This window comes from Athene noctua, unplaced genomic scaffold (assembly GCF_965140245.1).
Source record: "Athene noctua unplaced genomic scaffold, bAthNoc1.hap1.1 HAP1_HAP1_scaffold_48, whole genome shotgun sequence".
NCBI classification, from domain to species: domain Eukaryota; kingdom Metazoa; phylum Chordata; class Aves; order Strigiformes; family Strigidae; genus Athene; species Athene noctua.
In genome coordinates this window covers 1051094-1075451 of record NW_027437543.1, presented here as the reverse complement: position 1 = coordinate 1075451, position 24358 = coordinate 1051094, and the positions used below count along the sequence as shown (strand labels likewise).

At 45.8% G+C, this 24358-nt stretch overlaps 1 pseudogene; it reads left to right on the top strand.

The window, feature by feature from the left end:
* Positions 1 to 253: 253 nt before the first annotated feature.
* On the top strand, positions 254 to 17960 carry LOC141954982 (nuclear receptor ROR-alpha-like; annotated as a pseudogene).
* Positions 17961 to 24358: the final 6398 nt, after the last annotated feature.

Here is a 24358-nt window from a genome sequence, read left to right as displayed (position 1 = left end):
CCTCGCTGCCGATGTCTCCTGGCCCCGCCCCTCCCTCGCTGCCAGTGTCTCCTGGCCCCGCCCCTCCCTCGCTGCCGATGTCTCCTGGCCCCGCCCCTCCCTCGCTGCCGATGTCTCCTGGCCCCGCCCCTCCCCTCAGCCCGCTCCCAGCGGCGGAGGCGGCGGCAGCACCCGCGGAGGTTCCCGCCGGGGCCGGCGCTGGCGGGGGGGGTCGGCAGGCAGCGGCGGCGGGGCCGGGGCAGCGGCGGGGGGGGCCGGGACGCTGAGCCCCGGGCGCCGGCGGGGGGAGCGGGGCGGGGCGGGGCGGAGCGGCTCTCTCGCTGCCGGCGGCGGCGAACCGGCCGCCTTTGCCGGGCGGAAGCCGCGTCCCGGCCCCGCGCCGAGAACCGCCCCCCGCCCCCCGCCGGCCCCGCAGCCCCGGCGCCGGGAGGAGGCGGCGGGGAAACCGCCCCCCCCGCGCCCGGCGCCCTCCGCGGGAGCGAAGCGCCGCTCCGCCCGGCCCCCGCCGGCCCCCCCGCGGGCACCCCCGGGAGGAGGGAGCCTCGGCCGGCCCCTGCGCGGGAGCAGCCGCTCGGGGTGAGTACAGCGGCACCCCGGAGCGGCGGGAGCTTCGGGCGGGAGAAGGGCAAAAACCCCGAGAGGCGGCTTCCCCCCGCCGCGGCCCCGCGGCCTGTCCGGGCTCTCGTGGTGCTGAATTCCCGGGGAGCTGACACGGGGGGAGCGGCGGTTCGGGGCTGGAAGGCACCGTCCTTCAGCCCGCCCGGGGGAGCAGCGACCCCGGGCACTGGGGCCGCTTGAACCCCGTTTTGCCTCTCGCTGTAGCTCCCGAGCCCTGAGGCATCTCCAGCGGGGCCGTTAGTGCCAAAGGGCTTCGGGTGGGTTCCGCAGTGAGCCTGGCGCTGCCGGCACAGGGAACTCCTCTGCTCTTTGTTACCTGCTTGCACGGCCGCTCATGCACGTGGGACTTTGGCTCTGAGGTTAATTCCCCGTTTCTTACAGGCAGACTGTAGCCTGGAGTGCTGGAGGTTCATCACTTTTTTTAGTTCTTTGTTTGACTTTATCAATATGGGCTTTCCGAACCTTGATCAATAATTTTCCAAATTTTTTTTTCTCTCTCAAGCATGAAAGGGATCTAACGTGGCAGTCACGTGCAGTAAAAAAATAATAGAAGCTCTACAGTATGCGGTGGAATTTACCAGACACATCGATGGCTTGATGGATCTGTGTCAAAATGATCAAATTGTGCTTTTCAAAGCAGGTATGTGCGTCAGTTTTAAGGTCTGCTTCTATTAGTTTGGGCTGAGGAAGGTGTTACCTCTATGATTGTGTACACGCGTTTACATGTTGCGCAACAGTCATATAAAATCGTACAAAGGAAAAAACCTTACGAATTGTCTGTGTCTGAAGTAATATACCTTCTTAGTTACTCTGGGCAGAATGAGTTCAAGTCTACGTATGAAATCTTCATTATTAACAAAGGGAGCAATGGGTGTGTACAAATTGAAAAGTTGGATTGAACTTCTTAATTTTGGCTCATTAATAGTGAATAACGTATCTCAAGCTGAAAATCGGGATTGTTCTATTCAAGATGTAGAAGTAATGCACTTTACAAATACCAGACAAAGTGGTCAAAGCTTTGTGAGCATAAATCTAAATGAGCTGCTTTGATTTCAGAGACTTCAATTACACGAATAAAAATTACTAAGGGTTTATTAGCGTTAGCTAAGCTGCTTGAGAAAATACTCTCGACGGGGTTCATGAGAATCGTTTTCATTCTGTTAGCAAATCCAACTCTGCTCTGTCTCACCACAGAAACCTACTACCGTACTTGATTGACACTGAATGCAGAGCATAGGAAATTTTAAAATCCTCACTTGCTCTTTGCAATAGTCAAATATACATTATTTCTGGTTTAGGGTCTTTAGAGGTTGTGTTCATCAGAATGTGCCGTGCCTTTGACTTCCAGAACAGCACAGTCTGTTTTGATAGCAAGTAAACTAGCCCAGCGGTTTTCAAGTCCTTATGTAAGGAAATGTCAAGTGTTGTATGTTGTTTGGTTTTGTTTTTGTTTTTTTTTTTTTTTAAAAAAAAAGGCAGAAAAGCAAGGGGACAGCTGCTTTGAAAAATTCAGGCTATAGTATTCAACTAAAAGAATTGCAGAGCTCAAACTGCTGCTTTTGTAAGCAGTCATGCTGGCTCTGTTTGAGGCCAAGCTGATCTCAGGAGTTAAAACAGTTTAACTCTATGCAGTAAGGGGTTGTTGGTGTTGAAATTCAGCTCTTAGATCGGGGTGGAGTAGTTTGGACACAGTTGTTGAGAACAGAAGCTCCGATTCATATATAGTGTTAACTTTTTATATATCCTGTTGGAAGAGACAGCAGATTTTATGCTAATTTTGTCTGTACTGACATTACTGCTTTGAAGATGTTCATGGTGTAGTGTGATAGGCAAAGTCCGGTTAATGCGGGTAAAATACTGTAAATTATTTTTTTATTATTACACCGATTTATAATCGTTACTTTTTTTCTGTATATTTTGCTAATCTTAAAAGGATGCAATTCACTGCGTATAGGTTTGAGACGTGAGCCGTTTTGGAGGGCAGTGAAAGTACAGCAGTGGAGAATGCTGTAAAATTACTCGAAGCGTTCTTTGCCTTCCTAAAACACCTCAAGGTATGAGTTGTGAGTGCGGACAATGCAGTATCGGATGGGTTCCAGTGAAAGGTACCTTTCATCTGTTACCGACTCCATCCAGCAATGTGGGCTGGGCTGGGCTGGGGGCTGCAGGGGAGAGCCCTCTTCCCTCAGGTTGCAGTCCCCTTCAAAGCAGGGCTCCACTCGGGCGACCTCTGTAGCAGCGTGTGTAACAGCAGCCGTGACCTGACTTACCCTCGTGTGAGCAAGAGAATGGATGAAAGGAGACAGAGTTCCTTTTCTGCATGAAAAGCTTTCAGACCTTGGCTCCTCCCTTTGCTCCTGCATGTACCTTGGTTGCCTCTCTTCCCCCACCCTTCTGTGTGCTCAACAGTCCTAAAATCAGCACTTTTCAAGTATATATTTTGAGCCTCTGGTTCACAGTGACATGAGAAAGTTCCATTTGAACAGAAACAAAGCTAAACCGGTTTTGAGCTTGGAAATTACTTGTTTTTTTTTTTTTTTTTTTTTTTTTTCCCCAGTATTTACCCCAAAAGAATCAAATGTGGAAAAGATACAGTGTGCAAAACCTTCAAAATACTGTCTGCCAGGGCGTGGGAGCTGGGGACTCGTGCAAATGGAGTGAATAAGCTCAAGCGTGAGGGATATCTCACTGCCATCACTCTGCAGTCCTTAAGGAGAAGACCATTCCTCTAGGAAGCGTTTTACACCCGTCGTTCAGCTCCATCAGAATAAACCAACTGTAGCTCTGAAGTAGTATTAAACACCGCGGCATGAGCTCTACCTTCTTTTTGGCAGGTTGTGAAGACTTGATGAGTTTTGTGTTTGAATTTGGAAGAAGTTTATGTTCTATGCACCTGACAGAAGATGAGATAGCTTTGTTTTCTGCGTTTGTTTTAATGTTGGCAGGTAGGAGATAAAGGTTTGCTCTAGGTTTGTTTGATAGCGGTTGTTTTTATTTTGAAGTCTTTTTAATGATAAGACACAGTGTAAAATGTCATCATCTTTTTGAGTGTCCTTCTTGACCGCAATTTCTATTTTAATAAACACGTTGAAACTACGACTATGGGCATAAATTAGTTAAGTTGGAAATCTGAGTCTAAGCCCTTGTTTTCCAAATTTTCACCCTGTTGAGGACTCAACTTCTTTGCAAAAGCTTAAGTGCATGTGAATGAGACCACCGGGTCAGTCTAGGTGAGACCGGCAGGAGGTAGCCACTGGATTTCTAGAGACAGCTTTCAGTGTACGTGAGCTTGCAGCTGTGGCAGAATTATCTCAAGCACGTGGCAGAATGCTTCCAGTGTCACCTCAGGTCTGGTAAGCGGGGTTGCCATTTCAGTGTGGTAGCTTAGGTATCAGTGGTAGTGAGGGAGCTTAGGCGCCTGTCCCCACCGTGAAATTGGGTGTGCTGAGAATTATGGTGCCAGACATACAAGTCCCCCTGAGAGTCAGCCTGGGCCCACCATACCCACGACTAACATAACTTCATCATCTCAAGTAGGTATGCACAGTATTCAGGTTCTGGGAAGGCTTATTAGGTTGGATGAAATAAGATACCGGTGCAGAAAGTCAGTTTGTGTGTGGCATAACACCCAGGGAAATAACCGCTCTGGTTTTAGACTGCAGCATAGTGGACTCGGGAGTGGAGGTGGAAGAGTCTGTTAGCAACAGTGGGTTTATAGAGACTGTCATAAATACATTCTCATGCTGTTTGCCAGATGGGAAGTATGTCAGCCCTGTGTCTTACGATGTACGTCACAGAATCCCACAGAGGGTGTAGCAGCTAACGCTACTTTTCTGCTAGGCAGTTTAAGAGAACTTTTTTTTTTAATAGCTGAATATTTTTCTACTGATTTTTCTGTATGTCGCTGTAGATCTTAGCAAGAAGATCCACTCCAATTACTTGTTCATTATGTGATCGATCCATTTCCCACTAAAAAGTTGCTATCTTCATTTTATGAACACCCTGCAAACCTTGTTAGCAAATGATTAATAAATCTCACTCAGATATGCCGCGCTCTTCTCATTAAGGGCTTTCTTAAAGTAAATTTAGATGCATGTAAGAATATACTCCAAAGCCTATTCATTTTGACACTCATTTTCTATATGAGAGTATGTAAGAAGTGGAAGGAAAGTTGCAAACAAGGAAGATGACTCTGTCACAGACTCAGTCCTTCCTGGTGCGCTGTGATCGATGAGTGCAGTACTAAAGGTGTAAACTCCATTTGTATTTAGATCGCTCATGGCTTCAGGAGAAAGGAGAAATTGAAAATGTCCAACAGAAGATCCAGCTAGCACTGCAGCATGTCCTACAGAAGAACCACCGAGAGGATGGAATTCTAACAAAGGTAGGAATGGTCACACTCGGGGTGTTGCGGGAGGATATCGGACCTGCACGACTCTGAGAGTTAGAACAAGCAAAGCCATTTATTTTTGCCAACAGCACCTACTTATGCTGTCACCAAAGCTCTCGCTTCACAATTACAAATCAGCAATTAGGCAGCTCTCAACCTTCTCTCCTACCAGCACCAGACCGCTCTCACACGCCGTGCAGACCGATCCCCTGCTCGCCCAGGCGCTGTTCCCGCGGCGGGAACTCCTCACAGCTCAGCACTGTCCCACAGCTCGGGGTGGCAGCTGTCCCTTGTTTTTCCCTGACGCCTCGGCACAACTCGGCAGCTTCTGATCTTTCTCCCAAGGCCTGTTTCTCATCAAAGCCTTGCTGCTGCTCAGGGGCTGTGCAGGGCTGGCAGGCCGATGCTCCCACACACGTGACCGTGAAAGTATGTTTTCTGATGAAGGGTATCCTAATTATGGTGTAAGAGGTTTTATGCAGTTAATTTGTTATTTACAAACCCAGAATTCTCTGCTCAAAACCAAGGTGCTTAGCTGAAACTATTTACTAAAAACTAGAAGAGATGAAGATACTAGGGAACGAGGTTGATAATGGTGTGACAAGAAGTGTATTGATGTTGAACTTCATGAAAAGTGATTATTTTAAAGGTTTTTATCCTATTTCTCCTACACAACATTTCTGTCACACAGAATACTATTTCAGTTCTACAACATGCGTGCCTTAGTCCTTGTGAAATCTCTGCCTGCACGACAATCGAGTTGTTACAACATGCAATATCCAAACTAGCCTTGCTTTTCAGTCTTCCGTGAGAAGTTGCCCACACAGTTTTTTTTTTCTGAGCAGTTCTTCCAAATACTCACGGCTAGGGAAAAGAAAAGAAACACTACATGGTATTATGCTAATCAGAAGTATCTTCACGTAATTTTTCAAAAATTGAAAAGTTCTGTGATGTTAAAAAAAATATAAAATCTGAAGAACTGGGGAAGGATAAGCACTGCCTCACAGACGTACTTCTGTTAGAACTCTACACAGCCCGAAAGCTTATGCTTAGTGTCACACCACAGAATTCATGACAGCAGAAGCAGGATGGTCCTGCCCAAGCTTTGCAGACTGTCCTCACTTCAAATCCTAGCTCATATAATTCTTTTCCCGGTGTATGCTTTGGCTACCTTTGTTGGAAGAAATCTTCTTCCGTGTGCTTTATTACAAATATTTTACTCAGTAAATTCACTCAGTTCAGGGAGTGCCCTAGTGATGTTTTTGAAGTACAGATTTTTTTGGTCTGTTCCTTTACATCTTATTTGGTATAAATTAAAAAAGCCTCATCTACTGCATTGCCAGTTCCCTCCGTAATATTCACAGTGGGTTTGAAAGCAGTTAGGACTGTCTTCTTTCAAGAGAATTTTTCAAGTTGCGTGAATGAAGATCCAGCTGTGAAATACTTCTAGACCAATCCAGTGCTTTGTAGGCAAGTGAGGAAACCTAATGATGCATTTTCCTAGGAATTTAAAGATTATTTCACAAATGGCACTAATCCATGACTTAAATAGGGTTTTAGTAGCTTCCTCTTTTTTTTTTTTTTTTTAATCTAATCTAACAGACCTCCATGACCAGACATCTGAAATGCCTTTGTTAAAGTAAACAACTGAAGTGAACTCCAAGTGTTTGGGAGAGGTTTAATCCTAACAGCAAGATTGAGAGCCCTGGTTCCTTATATGACTGTATGACCTCAGTTCATTTTTTACATTAATATGCAAAGCGTCTACTTTAAGAACACTGTAGATGACATACAGAGAAGCTTATGGCATTTAAAGCAGTCTACCCAGACATCGTACGACTTCATTTTTCCTCCACTTCACAGGGAGTTGTTCACTTGAGAATTTGAGCCAGAGATGCAAATTGATGGGTAAACGTATCACCTAAGCACTTCTAGAATGTCCGAAGTACAAACATTAGAACAAAAGAAAGGAAAAAAAAAAAAGAAGACAAAAACAAAACAAAAAAAAGAAAACCAAGACACTTTATACGGCCCTGCACAGACCTAGGGAGCCAACACACTGCACATCTCTTGGGGGTGGGATCAGGCGAAGGATGCGAAACAGTGAAGCAAAGTTGAACTTGTTTTTCTCGTGCATGATTTCTATTATGCCTACAAATATGGACCCTTTTTCTGTCTCAACTTCTCAATACCTGACCTCTCTTTACACAGACTGAGGGTACTAATGTCAGAAGGTTGTTTTTTCCCTCGTCGTTCACTGCCCTGGCTTTTGACAGAACACTCAATTTGTTGATCAGAACAGAGAGTCCACCTAGTAATCAACGACTGGTGTGCACTGCAGAGATTTCATCGCCAGTTGGCACAACTTGCTTATTGTTTCATGAAGGACAATTTTTTTTCACCTACCGCTGTTTGCCAGCAGACAGAACGGCATGAAAAGGGCCCATGGCAATGGCAGCGAGAGCACTGTAATATATGACAGGGTAAATGGGCACGACGGCTATATATAGCAAAAGCCATATTGTTTATCTCTTGTTTTGATCAATATAAAATGTAGTTACTGGTATAGCTTGTTGAATTGATAAGGCACTTTCATTTTGCACCTTCTTCTTTAGGTATTAAATAGAATTTTAACATCAAAAGCTGTATTCTACCCTTTTCATAGGTAACGGTGTTTTGGTTTTTTTTCTTTTTTCCTTTATCATTGGTAGAATATAGCAATAACTTTATAGCAATAAGTAGGGCTATCCAAATAAGAAACAAAAACATGATAAAGGCTTCAGATGAATACTCATAGGTCCATTTCTTCTGCCACAATATTCGTGTCATCCCTCATAATCTCATTCAAGCTGAACTTCACAATCAAGTTGTTTAACTTGCTGTGTGACATCACACCTTTTTGTTATCATCTGCATGTTTTTGGTGTTCAGATGTCCTTTGTACACTTGTTTTCCTGTAAGTCAGTGTTTCTCAAGCTTTCTGAAAGCACCGTCCCTCTGGGCTGTGTTTCTCCATGGGGCACTCCGTGTTGGAATGGACTTTCCTCTTCTGGGGCGGGGGTGCGACCCGGCCGTAAGGACTGGTGGTGCCTCCTGACCGAAGGCACTGAGCTGCTGCGAGTACTCGGTCAGTCCCTGGGCGCTGCACACGCCAGCAGGCAGCTCTCCCAGCTCCGCCACGCTGCGGGGCTGAACCGCATCCAGTAAGCGGGACAAGTTCCGCGGGCAGCACGCTCGTCTGCAGCCAGCACGCCGCCCCGCTCTGTGCTGGAGAACTGGGCTGCTGCACTTCGGGCAGATCCGAGCTACCTTTGCCCCGCGGAGTGTTCTGACAATAATCTAAACACTTGGGCAACTTTCAAAGGGTTGTGACTTTCGGTTTGAGAAACACTATCCAAAATTACCCCGCAAAGTCTTAATGTAGATGCACAAACTTGACAGGAACATGCGATCCGTAATGCTACCTGTATCTAAACAGAGAATTCATAAGCAATACAGTGAATTTTATTTCACAAAAAGGCATACGTACTGTACGCCTTTCTAAATCCAAAATGTTCCTCATTTCTACATTGATTTAGAAACAAGTTACAGAACAGTGGTGAGTATTTGCTCTGTTAGGACATTAACTGGTTCCTTCTTTATATGTAACTGGGTTGTCTGCCTGCTCCTTTTCTGGAGATGTGTTTTTGCATTGGATGTTTGGGCCAATGGGAGGCTTCAAGCTACGATGTATTTCCCCAGATTAAATAGATTTAACATAGGACAAACCCCAGACAAGGCTTTTTAAAATGTATAAAGAACAGCAGTGTTAGGTGGTTTATTTGCAAACTGTTTTCGATGTTGTCCATTTTTATGGCACCTTTAACAATAGTCTTGTTTCCAAAGTACCAAAAAAAAATGTTAAAAATACTCTAACCATAACTGAATGTCAAGCAGTAAAACCAAATTACTTTTTGGGCGTAGATTTAAAAGAAGTACAAGATTTAGACATGTGCATGTAAATGCAATCTCCTGTTTACTGCTTTCTTTAACTTGAGCAACTGATTCCTTATTTTACTGCTAATTTAAGGACTTGTAAACATTTTATCTTGCTCTATTGTTTCAACACTTAATTTAGTCTCTGCTTTGGAGCTATAATATTTAATGTTGTTCTGCTCACCTCTATACAGTTAACTTTTTGCTTTCATTCTGTATAAAGTTATACTATAAACAGCCTACGCAGTGCAAATATTGATCTGTTTATCAAATAACACATTATGCTGTATAATATCCAGCTTACGATATAATCGAGTTTAGACATAGCTGATTAGAACTAGTGTGATATTTTTGCGGTTTTCTGATGTGTGGTGCTAGATAAGTTACTTTGGTGAACTGTCACATCCGTCTCAGATGAGGGAGACAAGTGACTCAGATTCGCAGATCCCCAACAGAGCGGACAACAAGTCTCCAAGTCCAAACATTTATGAACTACCCACAATGTACTAATTGGACACAGGATAATTGGCTAAGGATATAGCAAGTTGTGGGGAGCAATACAATACGCCTTCAATTTCTTAATGGAAAAAGGAGAAGAGGGAGATGGAGGGAGTGGGGAAATACAGATCATCGGTCTGGGTTTCTGCATTTATCCTGCCAGCGAGGGTTCCAGGAGGCGGCCGTTGTCTTCTCTTCACTGCACTCTCTGCCTCCCCCCTCCGTTCTCTTTCCCCCCTCGATTTATACCCACTTTCCTTGGGTCCGTCCCCTAGGTCAACCCACATGCACGGGGAGGGCTCAGGTGTTCCATGGGATGATGTAATTAGCATGATCGTGTCATCCCTCGTTAGCATATTGAGGGCTGTTAACTTTAATATGCATTTCGTGGATAACGCAGCAAAGTCCGTTCACTGGACACAGGGCCCTTGGAATTTGCCCAGTTGCCCCAGAGCAGGGCCGTCCTGTCTCCGCAGAGCTCCCTCCTGCATCTTGTGTTATTGGCGCAGCCCGATCGGCTTCGGCCTCCACAGGATGCACCCTGGGACGCAGAGTTTTGCCTTGCGAGTGTTTGAGGCATTTCTTCGATCAGCCTCAACTTTGGCTTCCCCAGGCTGTTTGCCTTAGCTTCACACAGGGCTGGTTTCTAGTCTCTCACAGTGAACAAGAGCAAACAAACCCCTTGTATTCCTAGACAATACCACCCTTGGGTCCTGTTGATTTCACAGAGTGTATATAAATATGGTTATATTTGTGTATATATATACACCAACAGATGCCCAACAAGTGCCTGTATCGGAGTACAAGATTTGGGACATGGTTTCCTCTTTAAATGCATAGTGGCATTATATAATTCCTCTATAGTATATTTAATAAGGAGAAAATTACTCCACCGGTACAGATACTTGATATCAAATATAGAAATTTTTTTCTACATTGTTATCATTATTAATTATTAACATTAATAAAACTGTCCTGTCCAGCTTATTATCCTTTTGGTTACTAAAACAGTCTGCCTGTATTGCATCAGAAAGCAGAAAAACATCTAATCTGACCGCATAAAGTAATTCTCATATGCTCTCTGTCTGAAAGGGAGGTAGTTTTTTGGCTTGTTGGGAGAGTTCTATCTAGAGATGTTTCTAGATGTTATTCTGCTGGGTGCCTTCCTCCCTCTTCGCTTTACGTAGGATCTCTACACACTCAAACGGCAGATGTTACCAGGCCGTGCCTACACACTTAACTCCAGTTCCTCTAAACAGGCTTTGTCTGTAAATCTTCCATGACAGATGGGTGGCTAAGTTCAGCCCTTGGATATGCTTTATAAATGATTCATGCGTATCCAGCGACAGCCATTAGCAACTAAAGTTAATTAAGAAGTGGAATCTGCATTGTTTTGTCACGGGGGGTTGTTTTTATTTTTCATGTATACCTTAATTTACATAGTCATGTACCCGTCAGAGTATCCCGATCCCCTGTTCCTTTCATTTGGGATTTAATGTTCTGAAACAAAGAAAACAGGAAGAGCCTAGGTTGGAACCTCTGGTCCTTTGTGTCTTTTGGGGGCAGGGTGGTATTGGGGGCTTTGAGATGGGTTTGGGTTATTTTTGGGGAGTGGTGCTGGTTGGTGTTTGCTTTCTCTTAGGTTCCAAAGAGGGATGAAGTCTGACCCACGCTGTTAACTGCTCACAGTAAGGATCCAGTAACCCCTCAGCTAGACCTAATTCTTTTCAGAAATCAATGTCTTGCTGTCTGTCTGTGTCCTCTCACTTTGTAGGAGGCTGACATAGTGTACATTGAAATCCTTTTCACTTGTATTGTTTGGAAGTAGCTGACACTGTTTACATAGATCCAGCAGGGTCTTAGGTGCAGTGAAGATGCAGTTAATTCCTTGAGTAAAGAAGAACCTGTACAGAGTGTTAGCTGAAGAATGGGAAATGAAATTATGTGAATATAGATGGTACAGGTAGTATCATTTGTGCGATTTCTGATCTTTTTTTATTTTCTTAAGTTGAAGTAGAATCAACTTCAACTTAAGTTGAAGTAGAATCAACATTTGTCTCGCTAGTGAAAAGCATGGCTTATGCTGCTGGGTTTCAAAAACTGGAGGACTGTAATTAGGCTGTTGGGGTTTTTAAGATGTCGTTAAGCTGGTAGGAAGGTACAAGTGCCGAGTGTCTCATGGTGGGTGAATATTCATGCCACAAAGAATGTGGGTGGGAGACCAAGGTAGCTACTGTGCTGTATGTGATGAGCTCAGCATGTGGAGAGAGAATTTGTTCTAAAGGGAAATTCCTGTGTTTTTATGAACTGACACTGAGAACATGCATTTGAAGGGAATACCTGTCTACATCACATGACTCTTTATATCACACATCCTTAGTTAGAGAAGGCTTTTATGTTTCATCGCTGTTGGAACAACTTGCCTTGAACTGACAGATGAGCAGAGCCCTCACAGCTTGCTACTGGGTAGACTGGATGTAACTGGAGGATTCTTCTTTTAGATGATGCAGAAAAAGGGTTTCTGAGTAGACACGACTGCACTCAAGAGTGGGATTGTGTTCGGTAGTGTATGGTAGAAGTGGGTTTATAGCCAGAAGAGAGGTTGCAACAAGAAAAATTCAAAAATTTGTGGAACTATGTTGTGTGGCCATAGTCAAGAGAATGAAACCTGTTGGGGAAAATCTGAAAGTAAAAGCTAGGGAAAAATTATCAATTTTTATACTGGGGTTTCTGATAGATGTTTACTAAAGCGTATCTTCTCTCACCATAGAAGCTGTGAAGGCAGGTGGCTGATAAAATGAAGGGGAAAAATTTAAGCCGTTGTTTTGCTGATTAGGGATACCAATTAAACTCAGACACCAGAGTGAAAAGAGCAGGTGTATTTTACTAGAAATAACCAAATAATATTACAGAATAATACAGAAAACATCCAGTAAGAAAAGGCAGAATAGTGCACTTAAATAGGAAAATACAGGGTAATGCATGAAATCATTAGTACCTGAGAGAGAGAGGAGGGATTCAGAAAGATCCATCCCCACTCACACACTTTACCGTCCCCCAGCCCCGCAGCGCTGGGCAGCCCCGGTTACACGAGGGTTTGTTGAGCCTTTCCCAGCGAGTGGGAAATCCTCCGCGGTGCCTCCGCCCGGAGCTGAGGCCTCCAGAGTCGCTGGGAGCGGGTCCGGCCTTAGAGACCCAAAAACCAGCCAGGCAGAAGAGCTGGCGCCGTTAAGCGGAAATATCTGGTTTCAGTCCCGCTTTAGGTTCCCCCCAGAGCCGGCCAGGGCTCATGGGAGAAGCTCAGGGAGTTTCTCTGCTTATCTGATGGGGTTATGCGCAGGTCTCACGTCAGGTCTCGGGACAGACACCGGCCTCCGTGACTCTGTTCTATTCACACACAAAGGAAGGGGAAGGTACATTCAAGGTAGCTACATCCCATCAGGTCTCGGGACAGACACCGGCCTCCATGACTCTGGTGTTGGATGCGCACGCAGGAAGGGGAAGGTACCTTGCAGAGAGCTGCACCCTCCACGCATATTTCATTAAGGATTACATCCCGGGTTAGCAGTTTCAGCTCAGGGCCTGTTGCTCGGGCTTCAACACTTCCACCTTTTACATCAGCACAGGTGGTTTGTTATGACTTAGTATAATACCTGTTGGCATAATGGTGACCAGTTATGAAATATCCAGGATTCATCTATAGGTCAACTCTGGCTTGGGCCGGTTGTCCAAGCCTCAGCATTCAGCCGTTAGCTGAAATAAAGTATAATGATATAAATACGGACAGAAAAGCTCTGTCCGATTATTTTGATTTGCACCCTGATGAAGACTGCGACAGCACCGCGTACCGAAATGATCTTGATGTGCTGCCATTTCGTTCGGTGCTGAATATAGCCACTTGAAGCTGCTAGAATTCCTCGGTGTTCCTACGCGGGCGTATCTGAGTCTGCATCTTGTCACTGCTGCAGCTGAATGAAATTTGCCCCTTTGGGCCGTGAGGATGGACACATTCTCACATTCAGAGAGACAGCGTGAAGCATTATTTAGAACTGTGGATGTGGTAGTGCTTGGTTTGAATAACACTCGGGATATTTCCTACTGCTGAAATCGTATCTTAAAAATACGTTTTTTCCAAGATCAGCAGTTAATGTTAATTTTGCTAACCTTAAATATTTTTCTCTCCTCAAAACAGTTATTTTAAATAGAGCAGGGCTAAGATGGCTTTCATATACTTCAGACGTTTTAAGTACCGGCTTTATAATGTGACTTTTTTCTTGTCATTAGGCCAGCTACATCCCTTGCCTTAGCCCAGCGTTGTTTTTGAAACTGATTTCAGAGTTGTTTAGAGTGGAAAATGAAACTCTGGTTTTAGGAATGTCTTCACGGAAATCCGGAATTTATGTTATTACAACTGAGTGCTTGTAATTTACTTCTTTTACAGCAAAAGGCTTTTTCTCATTCAGTCTTTACTGTCATAACTTTGACTGATAAGTTTGACCTGTCTGAGTGCAAGCTGTTTCTGAACATCAGCTGTCAATGAATAATGTAATGTTGAGACTCTTTATTTTTTCACTGGTAATGCATGTTTCCAGAACAAAGAATCAGTTTCATATTTAGCTTGTCACCTCAAAATTGAGTATACTGGCTAATATATACAGAATTTTCTTTTGGTTTCTTTTTTTTTTTTTTTTTTTTTTTTAAGAGAGTTTTTTTGGTTTTCATCTTTAAACCAGCGGCAAACCTGCTGTTGATACCAAGAGTTAGTGTGATTGTCCAGGTGGAGTTTCAGAATAAGCAAATTCCTATGGCACAGACTAGGAATTGGAGGGGTACGATATCTCACAGTGCATTTTGCTGGATTTGAAGGTTAGGCTTGCATGACTGCCTTTATTAATTGTGACAAACAATAAGATTTATGTGAAAAGTGTAAGTTCTTTCATTTATTCCTTTTCTTTCAGAAAGGCAAAGAAAAATGTGGAGGCGTTGGCAAACTCTTTAGAAAACAGACTTGTAGCAGGCAGGCTGCGGATCCAGTTGAGGTGGAGGCTAAAAGCACGACTGACCATCATCCTTTTCCAGAACCTAGACTCCCCTGTCCATTTACCTCTTCTCTGACTGAGAAGGAGCAGAAGACATACTTATATCTGATGACTAAGAACTCAAAAAAAATAAAGCATTTTCAAGTTAATGCAGCAAGTCAAAGAGAATTACTCACCTATCTCGTGTTCATGTATGTATCTACATACCAACTTCACAGAGGGAGTTGTACAATTAAGTTTTTCTTTATAAATAGTTAAGGAAAATGTAGCAAAAAAGCTTTAAAATTCAATTTGTCATAATTGCCTTTTAACATAGTATTATGAGTGGTAATAAAGGTTTCAAATATTCAGGATAAAAGTTTTAATATAAATTTAAAGTGTATTTAGTTATTAAAATAGATGGGCTTTTTGTGGATTTTTTGGTTTGTTTTTTAGTGGTAGTCTGAACAACTGACAGTAAGTGTAGATCTTTGATAGCTGATCAGGCACCCACCCACCCCCACAACCCCCCCATTTTTTTATGAGAAGGAAGTTCAGAGTTGACCTTACTATGATTTTAGCATTTCATAACGGCGTGTAGCAGTCTCGGTACAATGTTGGGGGGTCGATACATTTTGATGGGATCTTTGACAGCACCCTGTAATGGAAACTTTCTGTGTTAGCATGTGAGGGACCTGTGTTTCAACCTTCTATGCTTCACACTTGCCTTTAGCCTCAGCGATGTTGTTTACATGGTGAGAGGCCATGTCTCACGTTGGTTGGAAGTACCATTTGAGTTGAATCCTGTATAATGGAATTAATCACCAAATGTTTTTGAGCCATTCCATTTGGTTTCCCATGCTTCCTTGTTTTATTCCTCATTTTCTTTTTTTTTTTTTTAAATCCCGTAACGATGGGAATGTCATTCCCAGAGAAATCAGTACCTACTGTGTTGTTGTCACTTCCACTGTAATTGCTTATGAAGACACAGCTCAGTTTTCTTTGTGACTGTCATGTAAGGTTGCTCCAACAATGTCTTGTAGCCTTTCTTTTTATAAACCAGCAGTGTATGATCAAAAGAATCCTGCTGTTTGTTGGGGCAGGGGTGCTTTGTTGCTTGGGGTTTTTTTTTAAAGGAAATGGGCCTTGCAAAAAAAAAATAAAAAAAATTTACTTAACTGAAACTCTGAACATGAGCAGAGACTTGCCAAATTGTGCAGCAAGTGGGAACTGTGCCCTCTCTCATACCACCACTTGTGCTACCTCTCTGGAAATTTTGCTGATTACATACCTAACCTAGAGGATTCCATTCGGTCTTAAAAAATACATTTTTCCTTCCCCACCAGCAAATGAAAGAAGTAGTAAAGAATGACATTGCAGAATTTATGAAATTTCCCCAAAACGCTGCAAAATGCTGTGCCCAAGGTTATGATGGCATCTCTGAAGATGCACTACGTTATACTGAGGTAATTACCAGTACTGTTTAATTCCTTCTCTTCTTAAATAATTGATTTGGGATTGTGATTCAGACGTGTAGGTACTGCTTCTGGGGTCTGATGTTCCCTGAACTTCTGCTGATTCCACGTTGGGAGACATGAGACGTTGCCCTTCCCCTTACGCTGTGCAGCATGGCTTGGCCCACGGTTTATTGTAGCCAGTAAGAGGTGATGTAAGGGAGGTCACTGAATGCAAGACTGTACAAAGGTGTGGTCCGCAATTAGGTAAATGACATCCTTGTATTTGGGAGGGGAGAAATTGCATTTTAAGTGATTTACATTAACAAGCTGCTCCTAAATACTGGACAGAACGTCAAGCTTTCCTCCACAGTAGCACGTTACAAAGTCACTTTAATCAGAGGTTACTCAGGCTTTAATTATAATCATTTGCAAGTTCCCGCTGTGTTAAATACCCACGTTGATGGTTCTAAAATCAAACACGAATGCAAACTTATATATCATTAAAAAACAGCACATTTTGGGAAAAAAATTTCTGGAGTACAGGTTTGTTAATCTTTCCCTTCAGTTTTTGTCTTGCTTGGGCTTGTTTTCCTCATAGTGTCTTGCCTTAATTGAAATGGCTTCCTTTATATAGTTTTTGTTAAAATTTCAGCCTTTTCTAGTGAGTGCCACATGACTGTCTTTTACAGAATAAAACAAGAAATGTTTACTAGAGAGTAGAGCATTTAGGTGAATTCAGAGGATGACTTCCATTTCACCATAACGCTTTTTATAATGTGCTTTTCATGCACAAGATAAATTTGTTCTTGCATTAACACATGGTTTGGGCCCACGTGAGGGCAGAAATCTTGCTTTTTTTCCTAAAAATTTGAATTGACTTTGTAATTTTCTATCTTACGTTTGTGTCTGTTTTTCTAAGTGATCTTGTCATCTGGTCCCAAAACATGTCTCCAAACTTGAAGTCCTACTTAAATTTATATCCTGAGTTAAAAATGAAATGCAGGTACATATTTAGTTTTAAACAGTACTTGCAGAAATAACTAATTCTAGCTACCAAATAAAACCTAAATGTCTTAATTTTTTCTGATATTTGAATTATGTCTTTATCTTGGGATCTGGAGTTGGCATGAAAGCAAGTTTCAACACATACAGAATATTCCTATGTCTTTACCTTTGTGACTTTTACCTAGGCCCAGTGTAAATTAGGTGGTAACACAAAAAAAAGTACTAGTCCCTCTAAAAGCCACGATAAATAAACTGGAAACAATTATTGGTTTAGCACATTTCAAACTGTACTTAACTTTTTTACGATTGGTCTGAGCCTGTGAGCATTGTTAGCCTTCCATATGAAGGGTTGCAGAGAATTTGGAACAGGTTTGAGTTCTGATATCAGGGGTTGTAAGATTATTGGAGCTGTACTGGTATCTCTTAAGTTTTGAATACTGTCCCTAACCAGAAGAGTTCAACAAATCTGTTATCAGTAATACGCTAAATACTTCTGTAATCTCTACAGAAAGTAGATATATGCAAATGCAACTTGCAGAAAAAGCTTTTTAAAATTAAATTCATATGAAATATACACATGCATAAACTCTTTTTGCTTTTTATGTTAGGAATCATTACATGCTTGTATGGACACGTGCAAAAGTATCCTGAGGTTTACACGCTCCAGGAGATCATGAGTATCATGGGAGGAAAGTTTCATACGCAGTTGACCTTTACGCTGGAAAAAAAAAAATCTGCTTGTAATGGTAATGTCTTACGTATATGTATTGTTTTGGTGTTATTTTCAAATAAGCAGATTCACGTGTGGATTGTGTTATGCAAGGATTCAGGTTTTTTACAAATATTATTCAGTGCTTGGGTTAGGGGTTAACAGTTTTAATTATAAATTATAATTATGTAGTAAGGTTGTTACCTTACAAGCTTGTAACCCCTCACTGCATGCTTGTAGTAAAAAGATTACATTAATGGTATATCTTTTCAATATAACACTAAATTTATAATGGGCCTGCATAAATTCTTAATATCTTTCATTATAAGAAGTGCGGTGTTGGATCAGGATGAGCTTTGAACAATTGTAATAACATAATTGTAATAATGAGCTTTGAACAAATCACAGCTTTTGAACAAATGAAGCAGGAATCGTCCAGGCAGTAGCTCTTGGGCCAGTTCGTACAGGGCAAGATGTTAAAATTGTGCTCTACGCTGCAGCGAGGATGAATGGCCCCACCGGGAGTCTCTGGCAGAGAGCACCAGGAGAGACTCGGGGTCGACCCCTGGGGTTTTGGAGTCGGGGATACAGAGGGTGTGAGGACCGCTAAGCCTAAGGAGGAAAAGAAAAGTTTTCCTTTCATGTTTAACTTTGTCCAGTTACGAGTAGTTTTACTCAGCACCTTACTTTCCCTGAAAAGGTCGCTTTCCTAGGTCAGTTGCTCGAATCTTGTGTTTAGTATTTGTGGTGGTGCAATTCCTACCCCTCCCTGTCCTCCTTGTTGGGCTGCTTGGTGCCAGGTGTGATTCCATCCACATCCCCCCGAGCCATACACCCGTCTGTGGAGATAAGGACTGATAACCTTGAGGAGCCTGGCTCCTGCCCCCCCAATTGCTTGGAAAGGGTTATACCGGCCCATCACCTCCTGATGGCCTGACACCCCTGTGCCTGGGGTGGGATCAGATGGAACAATAACAGGGCTGCGTGTTATTCAAATCCTTGTGCAGCTGCCGGAAGGCACCAGAAGGCATTTGACAGAAGTCAGTTATCTTGGACCCTATAAACTGCGACCACCAGAGAGGCCCTTTGAGCTCTCCTGGATGGCAGCGGGCTGTGACCAGCATCTCCCCTTAGCTGGGAGCCTCTCAGGTGTCGTCTGCTCCAGACGGAAGGCCAGGGCCAAGTCCCCCCGCTCGAGGCTCAATTATCGCCCGTTGAGGAATGCCAAGGCATTGGGAGTGTTTGCTCTGAACTCGAGAGGGAAATTTTCTTTGAGCTGCTTCTATTTCACCTGTTTATTGGTGGGGGTGTGTGTGTGGGTACGTACCCTTACCCTTGTTCCTGTGTGCTTGTCCCTTTTGTGTTCATTTCACCGAACCCAAACCCATTCGTTCCTGTATGTACATGTCTGGTTTGTGTATGCACATGTACATGTGTGTATAAATTAAGGTACCGTTAAGTAAGTTAGAGTGAATCTTGTCATTTTAGAACCTGAATAAGTCGCTTTTCTGTCTGAGTTATTTTGTATTGACAAATAGTTATTAGTTATTAATCTAGATTATTTTTACTAAATCATTACCGTGTCAATACTTTCATCCACGACAGTATTGACTTACCAATTAAATTAAAAAGGGAAACGTCATTTCCAACCCACAAAATTAACAAGAGGATTTAAGGGAACGTACAGTACCTAGAGCAACCTCTAACAACTGGATTTTTGGTAAACACACAAGGAGCTTTCCTTTTGAAGGCACATAAACAGAAATATTGTCCGTGACACATTTTGCAGCTTGCTCCTACTGATTTCATCCTCCTTCAAAGCCAGGTCCCACAGCCCCAGGCTGGAGAAAACGGAAGGGTAAGTGCAGCAAAGCCAACATCAGAAAAAACATGAGCCTTCGTACCGTTCAATCCTCCGGCCTTTGAGAAGTCCGCTCCCTTCTGCCTCAGGGTCTTGTGGGGGCAGAGGGGCTCCCATCCCTTCAGTGGTATCCAGCGACAGGACAAGAGACAAGGGGCACAAAGTGAAATAAAGGAACCTCTCGCTAAGCGCGGTGCAAAACTCACATTTGGAGTGAGGTGAAGCCCTGGAACAGGTTGCCCAGAGGAGTTTTGGAGGTTCCATCCTGCGAGCCATCCTGGCTGGCTGCTGTCGACGGATACAGCCCGGGTATCAAGAATAACACCAGTATGTTTTGCCAGCTTGATCCCATTTTATTAAGCACAGAGCATCTGATATACTGTTAGAGAGTGATCGCATACAGCTAAACAAGCTGTGATTGGTTCTAAGCTACTGTCCACACAACAGAACTCATATTTTATTGGTACAACGCGAGAAGCACGAGCCATGGACCTACTTGAGGTTTCAACTTCACTCCAAGGAATTTGCTAAACAATAGCAGTGGCAGCCAGAGAGGAACATTGAACAGTGAGTTCTTTACACAGGGGCAGCTAGCAGAGAGTTACTCATGTCGGTATCAAGGACCAGGTGGCCGTTATCTTCCAAAAACTTCTCCACAGGCTGCAGCCCTGGGCAGCCTGCTCTGGCTGCCCCTGTTGGAGCATCTCCAGAAGTCCCTTCCCACCTCCTCGAGGCCATGATTTGCCCCGGGAGGGGATGATGGGAGGGCTGTGTGCCGTGGGTAGCATTGCTCAGCAGCAGCAGTGGGGTGACTGTGCCGCCGCCACCATCCATGTGCCACACAACCACCCCCTCGAGGGCCTTCTGTGTCCCCAGGCTCGTTATGCTGCCCCAGCAGTTGTTGGTCAGGGGTCAGTGCTGTGTGTCCCTTCTTGTCGGGGTGTGCTGCCAGCCCCTGCCCCTGGCAGTGCTGCGGGACTGGCGCCGGGACCGGCTCCTTACTGCTTGCCATTGTCCATAGTAGTCACGGCCTCCCTGCTGACATCGGGCTCCTCTCCCAGAATAAGCTGCGATTTGCTGGTTGTGGGTCAGAGCTCGACCCCCTTCCCAGCCCATTCTTCGCTGCTCCCATGGCTCTCGGCCCCAGGTGCTGCGGGACCTGCGCTGAGAACGGCTCCTCCTGGAGAAACCGCTGCAGCTTGGAACTGGGCCCCGAGGGTCCCTTCTCCGGCTCCTGCACCTGCCTCTGCTCCTCCACCTCCGCCTCACGGAGGAGTCCCAGGCCACAGTGCTTGGGTGACCCATGGGGACTTCCCAACCTTGCCTGGGAGACCTGCTCTGGTGGCTGTCCCAGGCACGGGGATGCTCCCCGTCCTCCCTCCACTGCTGTTGTCTGCAGGGGCCCCATGGGTGCGCCCAGTGAACATGCTGGGCATGCTGGGCCTGTCTGTGGCCATGCTGGTGCCACCTCTGATACCTACTTTGTCTCTTCTCGGGGGCCCCAGCATGGTCATTACCACAGTGTCTGCTGTAAGAGCCACGTTGCTGCCACCGCCTCCTCCTCCTCCTCCTCCTCCTCCTCCTCCTTTGTGTAGCGGGACAGCGAGATCTCTGTGGAATGCCACTGGGTGTGATGTCGTGCACCTCGTGGCTCAGCTGGGGGAAGATGTGGCGGAAGACATGGCCGCAGTTGGGGCAGATGTTTTGACTGTGGGTCCATTTCTGTATGCAAGACAAACAGAAGCAGTGCACGCACAAGCTCCCACAGGCCTGCTGGCCAGTGCTCTCTGGGACGACAAAGTCATCTGGGTCCTCGGGGGCAACAAGTGGTACCTGGCTGGTATTTGCCGCAGGGGACGAGGTGCCCTGTTCTGCCAAGTCCTCCTCCTCCTTCAGTGACATCTTGCACTGCAAACAAGAGAGACACAAAGCTCGTGACCTTCAGGCAGCAGAACAGGCGCCTGCTCGGCCTGGGGGCTGTGCTGGTGGTGCCACCAATGCCAGGGACTGTCCCGGGGCAGATGAGTGACACCGAGGGCATCTCCGTGTGCTCCTGCTCTGCGGGCAGGGCAGTGACCTCTCCACCATGATCAGGCAGGAGCTGGGGCGGCAGGAAAGCAGTTCATGGCCTCACCGTGATGGCAGCATGAGGGTGGGGGTGCGGCAGGGTGGGGCTGACGTCCCCCTCCGACAGATCCTCTGTGGACCCTTGGCAGCGAGTGTGTTGGTTTAGGCCCTGCCGGGACCGGAGACCATGTTGCCGTTGTCCCTCCCCCACCCTCGGACACAAGTAGGGCACAAACCCCGGGTTAAAATAATACAACAGTGTAATAATCTGAACAACGATAGCAATAATAACACTAATAACAGTAAACCAAGACAAAAGATATACAGAGAAATACCACAATGGATACAGACAGCCCCGTGCTCCCCGCGACCAAAGCCACAAAGGAAGAACTTCCCGCTCTGCCGCGCCGGACCTGACATCAGCGTGGTAGGAAAAACCGCCTGGAGATCCCTTCCCCCTCTCTGCTGGGGAAGTTTAACCCTATCCTAGCTGAACCAGGACAGCGAGCCTGCAGGATGGGGGTCCAGTCCAGTCCCCCCGCCTGCAGACAGCTGTGACGTCCCTCATGGGGACAGCGCTGTGGCCCTTCGGCACTGCCCCATGCCTCCAAGGGGGTGATGTAGCAGGGTCTCTCCCGTACTGGGCAGCCCAGCACTGGACACAGTACACTGGCCAAAGGGGGCTTGCTTTTTTTTCCCCCTTTGGTTCCCAAGAGCCCTCTGGTGTCACCAGAGACGTGAACGTACTGGAGTCCAGCACCGTGCCACATCTATGCCAAAGGGACTGGAACGTCTCTCCAGACACGAAGGGCAGAGATGATTATCAGGGGGGCTTAAGTGCCACACAGAGGCCAAAACCTTCAGTGGGTTTTTCTCAAGTCTCTCAATTGCCAGGCAGATCCAGAATCGAACTGAATCAAATCGAATCATGCCGTTGGAAAAGGCCTACAATGCCCATCTAGTCCAGTGGCCTGCACATGTCAGGACTAAAAGTCCAAACAAATTACCTTGCACTGAAGACTCCTCTTCTTTTTCTCGCTCTCGAACACCTGGTCAAAGCGCTGCCCTCCTCGGGGCAGGGCAGTGACTGAGCTCTGTGACACAAGCCGGTAAGAGCTGGGAAGGCAGGAAAGCGGCTCCTGGCCTCACCACGATGGCAGCCCCAGCCGGTGCTCAGCAGCGTGGCTGAAGTCGCAGAGCTTCTGCCCTGGGCGGCGGCTTTTTATACTGGGGGCCAGTGCAGTGTGGGTGTGATGCGGGGCCGCGGGCCTGTGACGTCACAGAGGTGTCCCCACTGCGGGGCTGTGACGTCACAGAGGTGTCCCCACTGCGGGGCTGTGACGTCACAGAGGTGTCCCTACGACGCATGTGCCACTGCCCCATTGTCGCTGTGTGGGTGCCGGACTCTCTGCCGCGAGAGACAGCGGCCATCTCCTTGGCGTCAGGCTCCTGGGACCACCCGGCTCAGCACCCTCCAGCGCCGAGAGGAAAGGGACTGCTCGGGGTTGGGGGGGGCCACTTGGGGCCAGGGTGGCAGGGCTCCCCCGCGGGCAGATCCCTGTGCTTGGTATTTCTGGAGACGGTGGCAGCGAGTGACAGCACCGGAGCAGCGTCAGGCCGCTGCGGGGCTGCCCTGTGCCCCCGGGGGGACCTGGGTACCTCCCCTGGGCAGGTCAGGGCCCCAGCAGTGGGATGGAGAGGCCCGGGTGTCCCCAGCCTCACTCACCTTATTTTCCGATTAGCCTCAAAGTCAGGCTCTTGCTACCCAGGACTTCCCTGCGGCAGATGTGAGCAGCAGGTACCGCTGTGCACACGGGAGGTCCAGACACATGAATAAAGCTGTCATGGTGTGTTTTCCCTGTCTATACTTATTTAACTGCAAAACCTCCTCTCTGGTATAAGCTGAAGTTCCTTTGTCTCCTGTTCTGGAAATTCCGGCTGGGGAAGCACCTTTGAGCATGGTGCCAGGGACCTGGAAATGCTGGTGTGCCCACCTAAACACACACACACACACACACACACACACACACACATTTCTCTGGGACAGCTCTGGAAGGATAGAGGTCAGCATTCTGTGTGGAGGGGTGTTTGTGCCAAAGCTGCATTTCCGCCTTCTTAGAATAACAGTGAATAATAAATGATTCTAACACTTTCTGCAGAAATAGTAATTTTAAAAAGGGTTCTTGGAAAAGCGCAAAGAGGCTGAAATAGTCTCAAGGCAGAGTGACCACATTTGGCCAGCGTTGCTCTGAAAGAGGTCAGCTGTCCCAAGGCTGCAGCAGTCTGGGGGTTTAGGAGGTCTTTACGAAAACTGGGACCTCCGCAAGGTTGGCGGAGTAATGCCTGAGCACGGTGCCTCTGTCAAAGATGTGGGCAGTGTTGGTGTCCATCCATAGGTGCCCTTCTCCAGGTAGATTTCTCACCATGTTTGCCCTTTTTCTGTTATTGGGGAAACCAGGACCTGCGGTGAAAAAAAAAAAAAAAAAAAGAAATTTAGTGCATGGAGGATTAGCCAGGACATGCTGCTACCTGCGCCCAGCAAACCATGAGGCTGAAGGGAGAAGTAAGCAACCACAAAGACGATGAAAAAAGATGATGCACTGGCCTTCGGTTTCCTGGGACTGGGATCCTCCCTGCCTGCAGTAGCCCCTAGAGTTGATCCAGCTCATAATTTGGAAAACCTGAACAGAAAAAGAAAAATCAGAAATCTGTTTTTCCTAAATAGTGAAAACTGGGTATGAAATCTATGGATCAGTCCTTA